Source organism: Diadema antillarum, unplaced genomic scaffold, assembly GCF_040938485.1.
Source record: "Diadema antillarum isolate AM-2024a unplaced genomic scaffold, OU_Dant_1.0 scf00000017, whole genome shotgun sequence".
Taxonomy (NCBI): domain Eukaryota; kingdom Metazoa; phylum Echinodermata; class Echinoidea; order Diadematoida; family Diadematidae; genus Diadema; species Diadema antillarum.
Window position 1 is genome coordinate 1312072 of NW_027270906.1, and position 15477 is coordinate 1327548.

The 15477-nt window shown below is 37.4% G+C and overlaps 1 protein-coding gene across 1 annotated transcript in view; it reads right to left on the reverse strand.

The window, feature by feature from the left end:
- Positions 1-15477, reverse strand: part of LOC139727118 (rho GTPase-activating protein 17-like) — a 93970-nt gene that overhangs the window by 77589 nt on the left and 904 nt on the right.

Below are 15477 nucleotides of genomic sequence, written 5' to 3' on the forward strand. Positions count from 1 at the left end.
ACCAGGTAGACTTTACAATGAGTAGACCTTAACCATTTGGCACTGCTAAAGAACAAGAATGCCATCCTTGTTCACACTAGTATAAAAAAGTTTCCTATTGAAGATGTGACACTTCTCTTCATCATTGAGGATGTTTGAGCTCCATTGCCCACTTGCCACCTTGAGGAAGAGCTAACAGTCACTGATGTACACTTCATGGTCACGTGCCAAGTAAAGTTTATTACATTTTTGTTTTTGTTCAAACAAATCTGAGAGATTACAGTATTTACAACAGATAGAGAGGAAAAAAGTAAATTACAGAGGTTTCGTGATCACCCACCATTTTGGGCATATGGGAGAAACAGCTCTCGGTAAATGCTCTGCTAGCTGTTTCTGTGAAACTTGGAACTCCAGTATCTAATGAGTGTAATATGAAACAACAATGTTTTTTTCCTTCACCACAAAGTGCTATAAGGAAACAAATAAATGAAAGTAATAAATACTGTACAACTACACTCAATCATGTCAGAATGAGGAATACCAGCATGTGACATGACAACTGAAAAAACAACAACTGAGGGGGGGGGGGGGGGGAACATTTTTAAAGACACATCACATGCGCACAAATTTCAAATCCATGAACGGATAAGATGTTTGTGTGCGTATGCGCTGGCCGTAGTATTCAGTGTATGTAGCTCTCCCAAGGTCCTCTCGACCGAGTCACATTCAGTCATCAATTCGAACAGAAAGGGACTACTGGCAGCACCAAACGTTGCCCGAAACCTGTTTTCAATACTTCAACTTAATTGGTAAGTCTTCAAATTGAAGAAATTTTTTGATTTTAAGTTGATATTTACCCGCGATACTAAATCTGTCATGATCCTGAATGCTACAATGCGAAGCCCCATTACGCTATGCGTATGGGGCTGCTGTTCGCAGTTAATAATTGCATGATTACTAAGACATGAGAGCACTTTGGGGCGAGTAAGTCTCACAGTGTTAGTTATATGAAAGGTACTTTAACCTGAAACACAAACTAAGACAAGGAAATTCAGGGAAACTTTTGAGGTACCAAACTTTATATTATCTTTAAGAGAAGGTCTGCTATGACCATTATCAGTGCTCACATGCTCAGATTCTGTGAACTGGCATAGAGTGATATCGACCACAACCAAACATTTGCAACATAAAGTGACGCAAAGAAGCGGCCACCTCACGACTCTCTCATAGACTAATTCTTATTTTTCTACAAAAAATATCATTATTATTATAATTTACATCTGTAATTCAGTGACTAACACCTCTTTCCACGTAACAGTCATCATTGCCAGCATATCTAAAGATCGGAATAATTTCATGCACAGGATATACAGTGTATTACCCCTACCATTCTGTACATGTGATTTTACTATATTTATTAAAGCCTTCTTAAAAGAGCCCTAAGAGTGTACAAAAATTAACTTTAACACTATGTTAGACAGCCAGTACACCAAAGATATAGCAAAGCATTCTAAACGCCTTCTGAAGATGCTGGATGATATATCTTCAGGAAGAAGGTTGTAAATCCATGAAATTTTGAATGGGATCATAAATCACGCACTGTCGTCAATGTATAGCTAATCACTTTCTAACAACAGGGAGCTAGTATTTGAGTACAGAGAGCAAATAGCATTTGCTTCCTACAGAAATCAGATCACAAACATAAACCCTCACACTTTGCATCCATTTCATTTTGGTCAAAATGAGATATAACACAGCAGCTACTGAATAGCAATTTATTTTGTGCAATTTACAGAACGTATTTGTATAGCACAGTATGCCTGGTAACTACAGATGTCTGTAATTTATATCGATTGCTTGAATATTGCTAGTCACCTGGGGCAAACTACGAGAGGTCAGCATCTATTGCCAATTTTTCTTGTGTGGGCAAGTACATTGTAGGTGGACCACTTTGGCGGGTTAGCACCCTGCTCTTTGTGATGAATGAATGAAGTGGGATCTTTTACGTGCATGAGCCGCAACTCCCTCATGCATGGGACTTACCCATAGGACAGAGTTTTGCCTCTTACTAGAAGGGACATTATGATTACACACAGCATTGCTCAGCGAGACTTTGGAATTGAACCCGGGTCATTTGGACTGGGAGGCAGATGCTCTCCAGAATGAGCCCTGCGGTTCACTGAAGATTTCTGGTGTAAAGTATAGAAAGGGTTCCATTCCCTGAAAACATCTCCCTCAAAAGAAAGTTTCTACATAAAACTGCTACAAGAATTACCAGTTTTATCATGACACCACATGTAGGCCTATATCTTAGAAAATATATCAACACAAGCTGTTTTCTTCAATTTCAAGATATCTATCAACGTTTTTAACTCCAATAACACATCCTTTCTGGAATTCTTCATATTTAAGCAAGATCATGCGCATTGGTAAAACTGCAAGCCACTCCTATTATAGCGAAGACCTCAGGACCAGCATGCTTCTTTTCATATGATTGTAATTTGTATGCCAAAATTTTGTTATAGCAGAACAACATAAGAGTAATAATTTTGGGACCTGAATTTTTACTTCCTTGAAATGAAATTTTGCTTTAACAATGCTTTGTTGTAATTGGAGCACCCTCTATTTCAAGATCGACACTGGACACCATGTTACATGGCTTTGGGTAATGATCAACCTGTTACAATAGCTTGGGTCAATTTGACCTGCTCATATTTTTTTGCGATCAGTTGTTTTTATGTCATCAGTCTTATTCAAACACTTGTTATGTGAGGCAAATGACCCTTTTAGTCCATTCACACTCAAGAATTCTGTGAAAATAGGATTTTTTAAAACTCCACTGATGTCACACAAGGTTACAGATACAAAGTGTGTTGATAAACCATCCGCTTTATTGCTGGAGATAACACAGCGTTCCAGGAATTTGATTAAAAATGTGAAGTCATCAACATTTCCTCTTAAAGATAATAAAAAGTTTTGGTACCTCAAAAGTTTCCCTGAATTTCCTTGTCTTGGTTTGTGTTTCAGGTTAAAGTATGTTGTCTGTGAGAATTACTCGCCCCAAAGTGCTCTCATGTCTTAGTAATCATGCAATAATGGTTTCGTACCAGAGGCGTCGCGGTACCGCGGCGAGGTACAGTATATAGTATTGTACGAAACCAATGACTGCGACCAGCAGCGTGCAGCCCCATACGCATAGCTAACTGCGACCAGCAGCCCCATACGCATAGCGTAATGGGGCTTTGCATTGTAGCATTCAGGATCATGACAGAATTAGTATCGCGGGTAAATGTCAACTTAAAATCCAAAAATTTCTTTCTGTTCGAATTGATGACTGAATGTGACTCGGTCGAGAGGACCTTGGGAGAGCTACATATACACTGAATACTACATCCAGCGCATGCGCACACAAACATCTTATCCGTTCATGGATTTGAAATTTGTGCGCATGTGATGTGTTCGCATGCACTGGCTGTAGTATTCAGTGTATGTAGCTCTCCCAAGGTCCTCTCGACCGAGTCACATTCAGTCATCAATTCAACAGAAAGGGACTATTGGCAGAACCAAACGTTGTCCGAAGCCTGTTTTAAATACTTCAACTTAATTGGTAAGTCTTCAAATTGAAGAAATTTTGGAATTTTAAGTTGATATTTACCCGCGATACTAATTCTGTCATGATCCTGAATGCTACAATGCGAAGCCCGATTACGCTATGTGTATGGGGCTGCTGGTTGCAGTTAATTGCATGATTACTACGACATGAGAGCACTTTGGGGCGAGTAAGTCTCACAGTGTTAGTTATACGAAAGGTACTTTAACCTGAAACACAAACTAAGACAAGGAAATTCAGGGAAACTTTTGAGGTACCAAAACTTTTTATTATCTTTAATAGATGGAAGACATCCATTATCACTGTCTGTGGAATTCAATAGCCCCTAAAACACTAGCACTAAATATATCAACAACATGAACTTAAGCAATCACTTGTCTTTTTATAAATGGCATATATATATTCTTCAGGATGGAACACTGAGAATTGTCACTATCACAAGTCAGATGTACGAGACTGCTTTCATGTTGTAAACATGGACTGTCACTAATTTCCTCTACATACGAGGAAAGCCATCCCACATATGGAAGAATTTAGCTCCCATTCAGCATTTTGAGCTTTTTGTTTTGATCCTGTTATTGACATTTTAAAACGTGAATGATATTCTACGTACAAGATACATGCATCTAAGCGACAAATTGTATATATATTAGAGATTATTAGTAATCAAGCTGTTTTAGTATTTATGCACTATCATTCAAGCCTTTTCATCAACATTTTCTCTGACCATTGTTGTTTTATTACCTCCTTCCCCCAAGCTTTTGTTTCTCACTTAACATCATATTTGAAGCATAGAAAAATTATATGTAAAATGTTCCTCCACGCGACACGCTGCCAACCCCATTGCAACATGTCGACTAGGCAAGCGTCACACATTTTTCACTTCACTTTTTCAAGCATTGGTTCGGTGCATGCCTCAGATTTTCTGCATTAATTAGGGTAAAGTTTTCAATGCTTCATAAAGATAATGATGAAAGTGTAATCACCTTGGCCTGGTTTCTATTTTGAAGAGCATGACAAGATACTGTCACAGCTATATCTGTCCTTGAATTTATTACCTTACAAAGTCTTTAACTATTAAGAAACTTCTACACTGTAAATGAGTAATGGGGGGGGGGGGGATTTTACACCCCTCGGCCTCCAATTCAAAGCTCTTCCGGTGTAGTGAAAGATCACTTGCCTACATAGGATCAATATTGTGGGTTCAATGAGGTATCAATCAGGAAATCTACCTTGTTCAAACTACATCATTTTGTGCAATCTACAATCCGTTGTGTGCCCGGAAGAACGACACGAATGCAAGCGATTCAAGGAAGGTGTGCCTGGAAAACTGATGCAACTGCACGCCCATACGTATAACACATACAGAGAGTGCGTTTGCTTCGTTCTTCCATGGGCACACCTTCCTTGAATTGCATGCATTTGTGTCGTTCTTCCCAGCACACCATGAATTGTGTCTATTGCATATATAGAAATATCAAAACCTAAATGGCTTTCGTGATACAATCTGTTGTAAGTGTGCTCACTACACTTGTCAGGTTGAAGGTTTTACTTGTCACATGGCCTTCCCCTTTTCCTCTTACCAGCCCCCCAAAACCAAGAAAACAAAATGAAACAACGACAAATTACAAGGATGGCTGGTAGTGCTGTAAACCGTGCAATCCTCACACACACTTGTCAAGTTGTTAGTCAATTCCTTTTGAGCACTTCTCCTAACAAGGAAATGGAGAAGCGGACTCAGGGGACGTTCTATAAGCCTGACAGCGTTCACTCCCTCGTTCTCATGAATTTATTTCAGTGGAATATACATGACAAGATCCCACAGGCCATTGTGTGCTTCTATACACTCAAAGCACACTGAAATCTATTATAATGTACATTGTACCTACATGTATTACAGTTGAACCTCTCGTATCCGGACAAGTCGGGACCGGGGCTCATCCGGATAAGGGATTTGGCCGGATACGGGAGACTCAATGCTTCATACATGTGCATATACATACACATGTACTGATGTAGCCCATTGTAGTACCACATGTAGTAATGTGTATACTGCAACCTTTTCATTGTTACATGTGAGAGGACTCGAGCGCATAATCTGTCCATGTTCTTGTGATGATTTGGGGATGTTTGGGGATGTTAAAATGTCTGAAGGTAAGCAATTTTGAAGGAAATTTGATGTAATATACAGTATGTTAATCATGTTGGAAGTAATATGTAATTCATGTATGTTTGTGTAGGAGTTCTCAAGGAGTTGGGAATCCCCCTTTCCTCCCGTAATTATTTAAAAAAAAAAAACAAATCACGGCGAGAATGCATCCGTATAATAGAGAGATCCGGATAAAGGGAGGCCGGATAAGAGAGGTTCACTGTATATTAAATGTATGATGCTGTTGGAGAAGGTACAGCTTTCCTTCTTTTCTTCCCTTTTAGAACTAGCTGTTTGACACAGTGCACATACACAATCCATATCTATATCTGGGGCTGAAAAAGAGCACAACCCAGACCTACAAATGTATTTCCATACACAATGTATGTCAAGAGTGCTCTATAATAGTGTGTTAATTTTAATATTAAAGACATACAGTATACTGATGATCTGAAAAAGCCCTAGTTAATATCATCTTTCGACCTTTTCCTTCAATTCATTTGATTCTATTCCTCGGAGAATGTGTTGTACTTTCACTGTATTCTACCACAATTTAGACAGCAAGGAAGAAAAAAAAATGAAATCCCCTTCCCTAGCTTTCCTGTTGCAGGCTGTTACAAGTAATTGTGTACTTAGACTTAAAATATAAAGAATGTATTATAAAGGGGAAACTACTCTGTATGTTTGGGGAAGGTTGGCCCATCTCCAAATATAATTATTTTCCAAACGAATATCAAGCAGTTACCATCTTCCTCCAACTTCCTAATCTACTAAGTGTAGAATTTGTATCATATTCACTTCGATGCACATATTCCATGACGAACGGTTCTATATACTATACTACTGTAACAGACCTGCACAAATAATGATTTTTCAAATGTATCACAATGAGCATATTCAATCGAAAAACCATAATATTGGCCGATCAGTTCTTTTAATCTCATTGTGTAATTTAGCAGTCTGTGTGGGTGACTGTATGTGTGTGTGTACTGTGTATGTGTGTGTGGGTGTGAGTGGGGGAAGCATGACTAGTAGGGTATCTCTGTAGGTCAGTAGGTGGGTACGTAGGTAGGTAGGCCTACATGTATAGTGTACAATTTGTACGTAATTTTGTGATGTCACAATTTCCTTTTAGTCTGAATAGTCAGTAAAGTGTCAGTGCCAATATCTCCTGTCTGTTCACATCACTTCCTTTGCAGTTGATTTCTGTCCTTTCACCGGACATGGAAGAAAAAAAAAAAAAAGGAATTCGACAACAGAAGAGATAGTATCTATTCACAATAGGCATTTTATCCCTATAACCTATGCTAGGAAATGATAGACGGTTCATCTGTTTTGATACAATGACGCATCATGGTTACAATGACAACTTTATCAATCACCTGGTTGTGCACAGCAAAAGGATAAAATATTCTACTGTAATTACAAGTTTTGTGACACCACACTCTACATGTGTCATTTCGTGCAACTGTAGATATATTTGAACAGTCTCCAAGTCAGCATTGTGACAAAAATACATATTATATGGTACACGTATGTACGAGTGTACATTGGGTACACACGGTACATCAATGGCTATATCGGTTATAAAGAGAAGTTCTGTATAATGGTGGATTTAAAGACACAGTAAATGTACATTACATTATAAACAACCACTACTTCATTACAATTTGAGGAAATTTCTTTTTGCGTGTGTAATACAATGTAATCACCATCTGCTTAATATCTTCAGTCAATTCTCATGACTAAGGAAGTCAACTTCCTAACACAACGAGTCAAACCAGTCCTCCCAGCACGTAACAAACAAGAATTTTGATGCAAGCAACATTACATAGGCCATAAAGTTATGAAGTACATGTAGGCCCTAAATTAAATTACAGTCAGTATAAAGAAGCTTTTAAATCAAAATAACTTTCTGTCGGCAAAATAATTCTTATTTTTTTTTAGAACAATAAATTTTCCTTGTAGAAATACCGGCATCACTGCCTCAAATTGACACCACTATTAACCCATTGAGGATGAGTCCCAAGAATACTCTGGCAGGCGTCTATGAGAAATGCGTGCTATAGCAAAATCAGCCTGTCCTCAACGGGTTAAATACATTTGAGGTCAACACAAGTATGGACAACACTGTGATAAAGAAGCAGACATTCTACACATTGTAGCTATTCTAATCCTACCATGTTTACATATTTGAGGAGGGATACTGTATGATGCACTTTAGTCCCTGTTTTCATAGCACAATAACATGGTCTCTCATTACTACAGCCGAGAAGTTTTTGTTTTTTGTAATGTTTTTATTGAACAATAGATAATACTGGAATAATTTTCCAACTCAAATGTTGATTAGCAATTTCAGCCGATGAACAATATTTCAAATGGTATCCTGTACATTTCTATGGAAGAAAACTGCTACACAAAAGATAGTTTGTGTAGGTAGCAGTGGTGTAAAAGTGCATAGCGAATTGCGATGCGATACCAGGAAAATTATTCCCTGTAACGTACAAAAATGGGTATGAACACACTTGAAGCAAAAGAACAAAGCACTGAAAAATAAGACATAAGAAAGTAATAAAAGAGAGAAAAAGCCCAGCCTACTTATAATATGGCTGAAATTTACACGATTCAATACAATTGGGGGGGGGGGGGGGGGGGTAGGGCCAAGGGCAGGGGTAGGGCGCCTTCATTTGACCTTTTTCTGGCAGACATCTACTGGCTACAAGGATAAGATGACGAACCTTGAGTGTAGTATCATTAGGCTATCAAATGACACCGACCAACACTCTGCACTGAAATTAACTTTTGATAACCTACAGCTCATGGCAACAGCAAACACTAGAAGAATGTATGACAGCATAGTATTACAAGACAGCTACAATGTTTGAACAGCACAACATACCAGCACAATGATGGGTCATAATATATAAGAAAATTACTCTTTTAATGGCTCGGTAAATTGTACGCTGCATTAAACAATGTTCAACACAGACACTGCCTACACGCAAACTTTTCTGTTTAACAATGTTCACGGTAAGCATGCACTAAAAAAGGACTTGCGTATAGCAGCACAGACATGCAGTTATACATTACAATATAAACTCCACGGCATGGCTCCCCTACAGATGGCATATTACAAAATGTGTATACATCTCGAACACTGACTTTACTCCTGCTCAATTGATTACAAAGCAAGCAACTGCAATTACGAGCTCCTCATCACAGTACACTGGATTTACAAGTCTACTGTACAATACATGTACAATGTACGCTCATCACTGTTGGAAAACTTTCACAAAGAATTTAAGTCGATTTTAAAAGTTAAGATCACCTCAAAATTATGGCATGCTGTGTACATGTATGTCTTCAATGGTATTCCAACTTGCTAAATGGAAATGAAAATTTTGGTATATAATATAAACGATATAAAATATAATATAAATGACAAAGGAATTTGTGTGAAATTCAGATAACAATTTGAAGTGGATTCTGAAAACATTTAATGATTTAACTGAACATGGAAACCAGTGGTATACTGTAATTTTGAGCTGATCTTAACTTTAAAGATCAATTTGAATTCTTTGTAAAATACCTCCTCCTTCCCTATTGTGCCCATTATGCAAAAAAGAAAAAAGACAGAAAAAAAAACCACCACAGCCAAGTGTGAGAAACTTTACACACATTCAAAGGGATGACATAGTTTTGGTTGAGATGGGAACATGGGTTTTAACTTTTAGTATGAGATAATAAAAAAACAGAAATATTAGAGCATAATATTCTACCATGAATTAAACATTTATTTGATGACAATCAGTTTTGAAATGGCTGAGATATCCAAAAACAATGTCTTAATAAAACAAAGTGGTCCTATACAGTCAGCTCTGATACTAACTGGTTTTGGCATTTGTTTACCCATGCATGTTCTTTGAACCAACCTACAGCAAGGCACAAAGGCATATATTAGTTAGCAAAACAAATCAAAACAAAACAAAAAGCCCTGAGGTTGCATCTATGTTGCATAATTACAATCTGAGAACGGCTCTTCTGATAGTCTGTAGTGCCCATTGAAAAAAAAAAAATATAGTAAATTTAAGTCTATTAAGTATACTGTAGATTGGGTGTGAGCATTGTGATCAAGTCTCATGACTCTGAAAAGTTTTTTGGTATTTCTTTTCCTTGCACAGAGAATCAAACTTGCATAAAGTTGATAGAAAGGTTCTCGAAGAATCCATTAAGTCCTTTAAATCTATGAAAACATGATTGATGTACACCTACACCCATTACATAAAATCTTTCAACTTGGCATTTCTCTATCAAATCCTGAATACAAGTGTATCTATTTCACTGTTTCTGGTTTATATGGAATAAAGGACATTTCAGAATCAACAAATTTCATCTTTTTATGGCAAACTTAACCACATACCCCTTAGCAAATTATCAACATACAATTTAAGTACTCCCAAACAAAACTACCCTGGGAATTAGAACAATGGGAACATAGTGAACTGGATGATAATAGAGTGATATAGAAGGTTATTCCTGCAGTAAGGATGCACACTTTCATTATGAATATATTTCCCGTTACAACTCTCGGAGGCCTGGTAAACTCTACATCTTGAAATGGTATACTTGTGAAAAGAAGTTTCACTGGTTCAGCACCATAGCCACCTTTAAATCATAATGCGCACTTTGCAAAATATCTCCTTAGAATATATTTGGTGAATACAAAATGAAAAGGTCTTTATCCTCTCTGGTCAAATTTAACAGGATCTACACGATTTGAAGTCTCGTGCATGCATATCATCCATACAAAAGAAGGGCAGCTATTGCTGTACCAAAGAAAGGTCTGAGCATAAGTCTAACCCCACTACAAGGCTGGAGGAGTGACCACCTAGCATAAAGAGAGGTCTGTTTCTGTACCTTCACAATACATATGGGCTGGGTTGAAAGGTTTTACTATTGACTCAGAGTCTGTAAGACCCTAAGAATATGTGACAAAGGAGGAAATCCACTGTCATTCATGTAATCCTCTAATCTTTAGAATGAGGAAGTGCGATAACATGTGGTCATCTTTATTCCTCTGTACTTTAAAGAACAAAATTAGTCAAAGTAACAGAAAAAAAGATGATAATGAAGACAATTTGTGGTTACTGATAAATTTTTGTATTGTTTATTATTCATGATATTAATATACATTTGATATAACTTCATCTTTGACATACATTTCTTCATCATTGGTTTCATAATCATCCATTATGGGAAATGCTCATTGTTTCGGACACTCACAAAAATGGACACAATGCATTCTCTGTGGGGATTACCCTTTTTTCTCTGCCAGGTTGATGTCTGTTGGTCACTGGCTAAATTGTCTTTTAAAACAAAAACTGGCTCACTTCTCATCATCTCACTATCCCTTCAAGAGGGAAGCAATAGCAGAAACAACTGACATAGAAAAATTTGAGCTTTATCCCAAAAAGATGTCATTTCTCTGCTGTAGAAAATCATGTGAAATGGAAACACTAGCTTCATCTTTTTTGTTTTGGTTTGTTTTGTTTTTTAGAATTCATACAGGGATTCTAGGGCTTGACTGCAAAATTGCCATTATCAATGCACATGATGTATATCCTACATGCTTTACAGAAATAACAGTTGGCCTAGAACATTCACGTTCAATGTAGTAGACAGCAGATTGCATGTACACGTGTATTTAAATGTTACATCATGGAGCAGCCATTTTGCTCTTCCCTTCAGCTTGTGGGTGCCAAACAATGTACAGTACATTGTCGAGGCCTCTTTATTTCTGATCTTATTACGGCGATATGAAGTGATCCTATTTTCTCTGGACCCTAGTTTTTAAAAGTGGTTATCAGTCATAAAAGTAGTTTTCCCCTTCCCTACAAGCATGTGCAGGATATCTCTTCTATATTTCATCCATTTGAACCATAGATCAAGATCAACTCCCTAATTTTTCATCTTATTATGGGGATATGAACTGATCCTATTCTGTCTGACCTTCAGTTTTCGAGTGATAGGTCAGGCCTAAAAAGTGTACTTTCCCATTCACCTCCAGGCTACATGTCTTCCACATTCTAATCCAATTGAACCATAGATCAAGTCCAACTTCCTTAGCCCTGAATCTTAAGTCAATAATCCTACATGTAACCCTACTGTAGACCCCCCACCCCCACCCCCTTCATACAATTTGTACAGGGATAAAATACAATGTACTCTATATCTGACAAGACATAACAAGGCAAAACTGCCCCCTTCCTGTTAAACACTCAACACCTACTGATCTTAGCAAGTCCATGACCCAAAAGTATGGGCCATCTTGTCTGTGAGATGAGCACTGGGGTCAGATTAGGTCATTGCAGGTCAACTTAGTCTCAAATATCAGACTCTCCTAGAACCACAGCTTGCGTGTAGTTTGGTTTCAAAAGTTTATTTCATGATATGTAACATTCAATCTTACAATGAGCCTTTACCACAGCAAGTACAATATATTCACTTTATTCACTTGTACTGCAAATTATCAATTTGATGTAAAGTACACATTCCCCTCAACTCACTAGTACCGGTATACCATATACTATTCCCCCTGCTTCATTAAAGGGGTAAGTTATGTGTTCTTTTGTTATGCTAAAAAAGTGAAAATATGTTGATTTTTAAAATTTTATTTATTCTAATTGCCTTTGTCAGTACATGACATCACAAAATGTTGTAGTATTCCCATCCAGTGATGGACGTCACAAAACCTATAAATATTCATGACTTTTGAGTAGATTGTCTGATTTTCCTCAAATTGTTGCTGATGTGTTCTACTAATATTGCTGCAGTCCCTCAATTCACATAATGTATATATTTGGGCTGCACACAGACTGATAAAAGACAAATGCACAAGATGGTAAAACACGAGACAATCTATTTCTGGCCTGCAATGCAAACAAAAACAGAGACATCGTCAAGTGGTCTCCTCTTCAGATATACCCGGTATATACCATGGAACTCCCATATTATCTAATGCCTTATCAAATACAAGTTATTTAAAGCGTACAAGGCTTTCAAAAGTACATTCTATGTGTGGTAACTGCAAAAACTGCTGTGATCTTTTTTTTTTGCATTTTGAAGTTACTGAACATGATGATCCCGTACTGCAGACTGGACAGCATCTCTAAGCCCTCATAATACCGCAAAAACTGCATTATATATTATGCACATGTAGAACAAATCAATCAACTCTAATATGGATATTATTCTGTTATTCTTTGGTGGCATTGTACCCTGGGTCACCAAAATTGGGTGATATAATAATTTTGACCTTTTGTAAGAAGATTTTGATGCATTTCTAATCTTTTAAAAAAATTTAATGCTAAACATTAAGTACAGGTACATAATTATTATTTTCTCTCTCGTTTTCTTTTAAGGTACCAAACTTGTAACGCTAATGCATGGCTTGACACTAACTTTTTTGTTTGGTGGCCCAATGGGACCACCAAAATCCTAAATTTCAATTTTTGGGGGGCCCGAGAGAAAAATTTGGTGGCCCGAAAAAAACAATAAAAAACATTAAAAGTCCTTTTCTTTTAATGAGTCAAATATCCAAGTTTTATGATAGTAAGAATTAGAAGTTGGACATATCTACTCATATACTGTAAAACATGATATATTCGCGGCATGAAATTTTCGCGAATTGGAGCTGTCAGCCCTTTTCGTGGCATGAAATTTTCGCGAATTGCCACTGGTGTTCAATGCATGTAGTGTAGACAAAAACTTTCGCGTGCATTTTAATTTTGCGAATTTTGGCGCTCGCGAAATTCGCGAAATTAAAATGCACGTGAAAATTTCTCGTTTTATAGTAAACTTCAACAAACTTGCAACACTCACTCTCAGGCACTCATTCAGTCCTTTTCATCCATCCTTTAAACAAATTTAACTGCTAATTTCCGGCGCAAAAAGTTACGAATTTATTGACATACTTTTCAAAAAATTTTGGTGGCCCGAGGCGGGCCACCAAATTTGCCCTTTTTTGAAATTTGGTGGCCCGACTTTCATTTTTTGTGGCCCCGGGCCACCAGGCCACCAGGCCACCGTTAGTGTCGAGCCCTGGCTAATGCCTTGCTACTGTAGTGTCAGTATATGAGACACCAACTCTGGTGCATTCATGTGAAGCTCAGCAGCTGCACTAAGCAGCAGCAGCAGCACCAGCACCAGTACCACTACACTAAATCGTTATACATCCACAGATGAAAATAACATTATGGGCCTCGTTTGTGGATTAAAATGGTCTGCTTCTGAATAACTGTCCAAAATCATAATAATATTTGCAGAAAAAAATTTGAAGAAAAAAGTTATAACGTAAATTGCATTAAAAAAAAATTATTACAATTGTGCAATTACATCAAAAACATCATAGCATCATAGGTGATAAGTGCTTTATAAATATAAGTATATTGGCATTGGGATCATTTTTTGCCAATAGGTTTGCTAAAAGTTGGCCACCATGATCACAGTGATTATACACAGTAGGGCCTATACACTAAAGAATCGTAAGAGATGCCCCTATACACCACTCTGTAACCCTGGGTTATATGGTGTGCCAAATCATAGTATGCTTGTTCCATTTTCTCTCCCTTTACTGTAGATGTGATCAATCAAACTTGAAATGCGACCTATAAATCAATGACAGGGTGCATGTGATCAGTCATACATCAGTATGCAAACAAGCTTCTTCCCTGTTGTTTTGCAGTGTATTGGTCGCCAAGTAACCCTTGATGACTATGAATGAAAAAGGACCAAAACAACAGGAAAACAACAAATGTCAACATGGATATATTCCTATGCATGTCATGAGATCACTGGGATTAATGATCACCTAAATGATCATGTGACATTTTTGTCTCAAAGATGATGCAGTAATTGTAACCTGCACAAATACTTTCTGTATTTATACAATGTACAGTACGACAAGCATAGGTGTTTACCAATTCGATGTCAGAAGCAGTTTAAAGGGACTATGCAATGCAAATTATGCATGTTGACTTGCATTATTTGATTCATAATTTCCTGATAGTCAGTTACAATATGTATAATATGTGGCTAAACAGATGTCCATAATAGGAAAGAGTTCCTTTTGTCCCATCACTAATTTGCACAAAATGGATAGATTGCTATTTTTTTTTACTAATAATGGACTAAATAAAGGTTATGACATTTATGGGAAGACTTCCCATATTAAACCTTTATTTAGTTTATTATTAGTAAGGGGAATGGTGGTTTGTTGTGCAAGTTGGTGGGGGGGGGGGGGGCATAAGGAACTCTTTCCCCATGATATGTACATGTACATGTAATGTATGTGCCACATGTTTTATAAAGATTTTCTGTGTCTCCATGCTGATGAATATAACAAAAGACATTGGAGGGAAACATTCAACTTATGTTTGATCAAGGGGAAGGTGCATTCCAAGGTCACCTATCCGTCGGCCATCCCGGTAGGAAAAGCCCTGCATTCGGTCTGAAGGGTTCTTCAGAAGTCGCCTTCTAACGAGCTTTGTCCCAATCGCTACACATAAAAACTGCTACAAGTATTCATTTATACCAATGACTATCATACTCCGTATTCACAGAGTGGAATGCATTGCCATCGGCACAGATATTTAATATGAACAAGGCCACGTTCACAACATCAACAGCAGCTCTCTGCTACATTTAAGAGCAAAACAACTACATGTAGCTTCTCCAACTT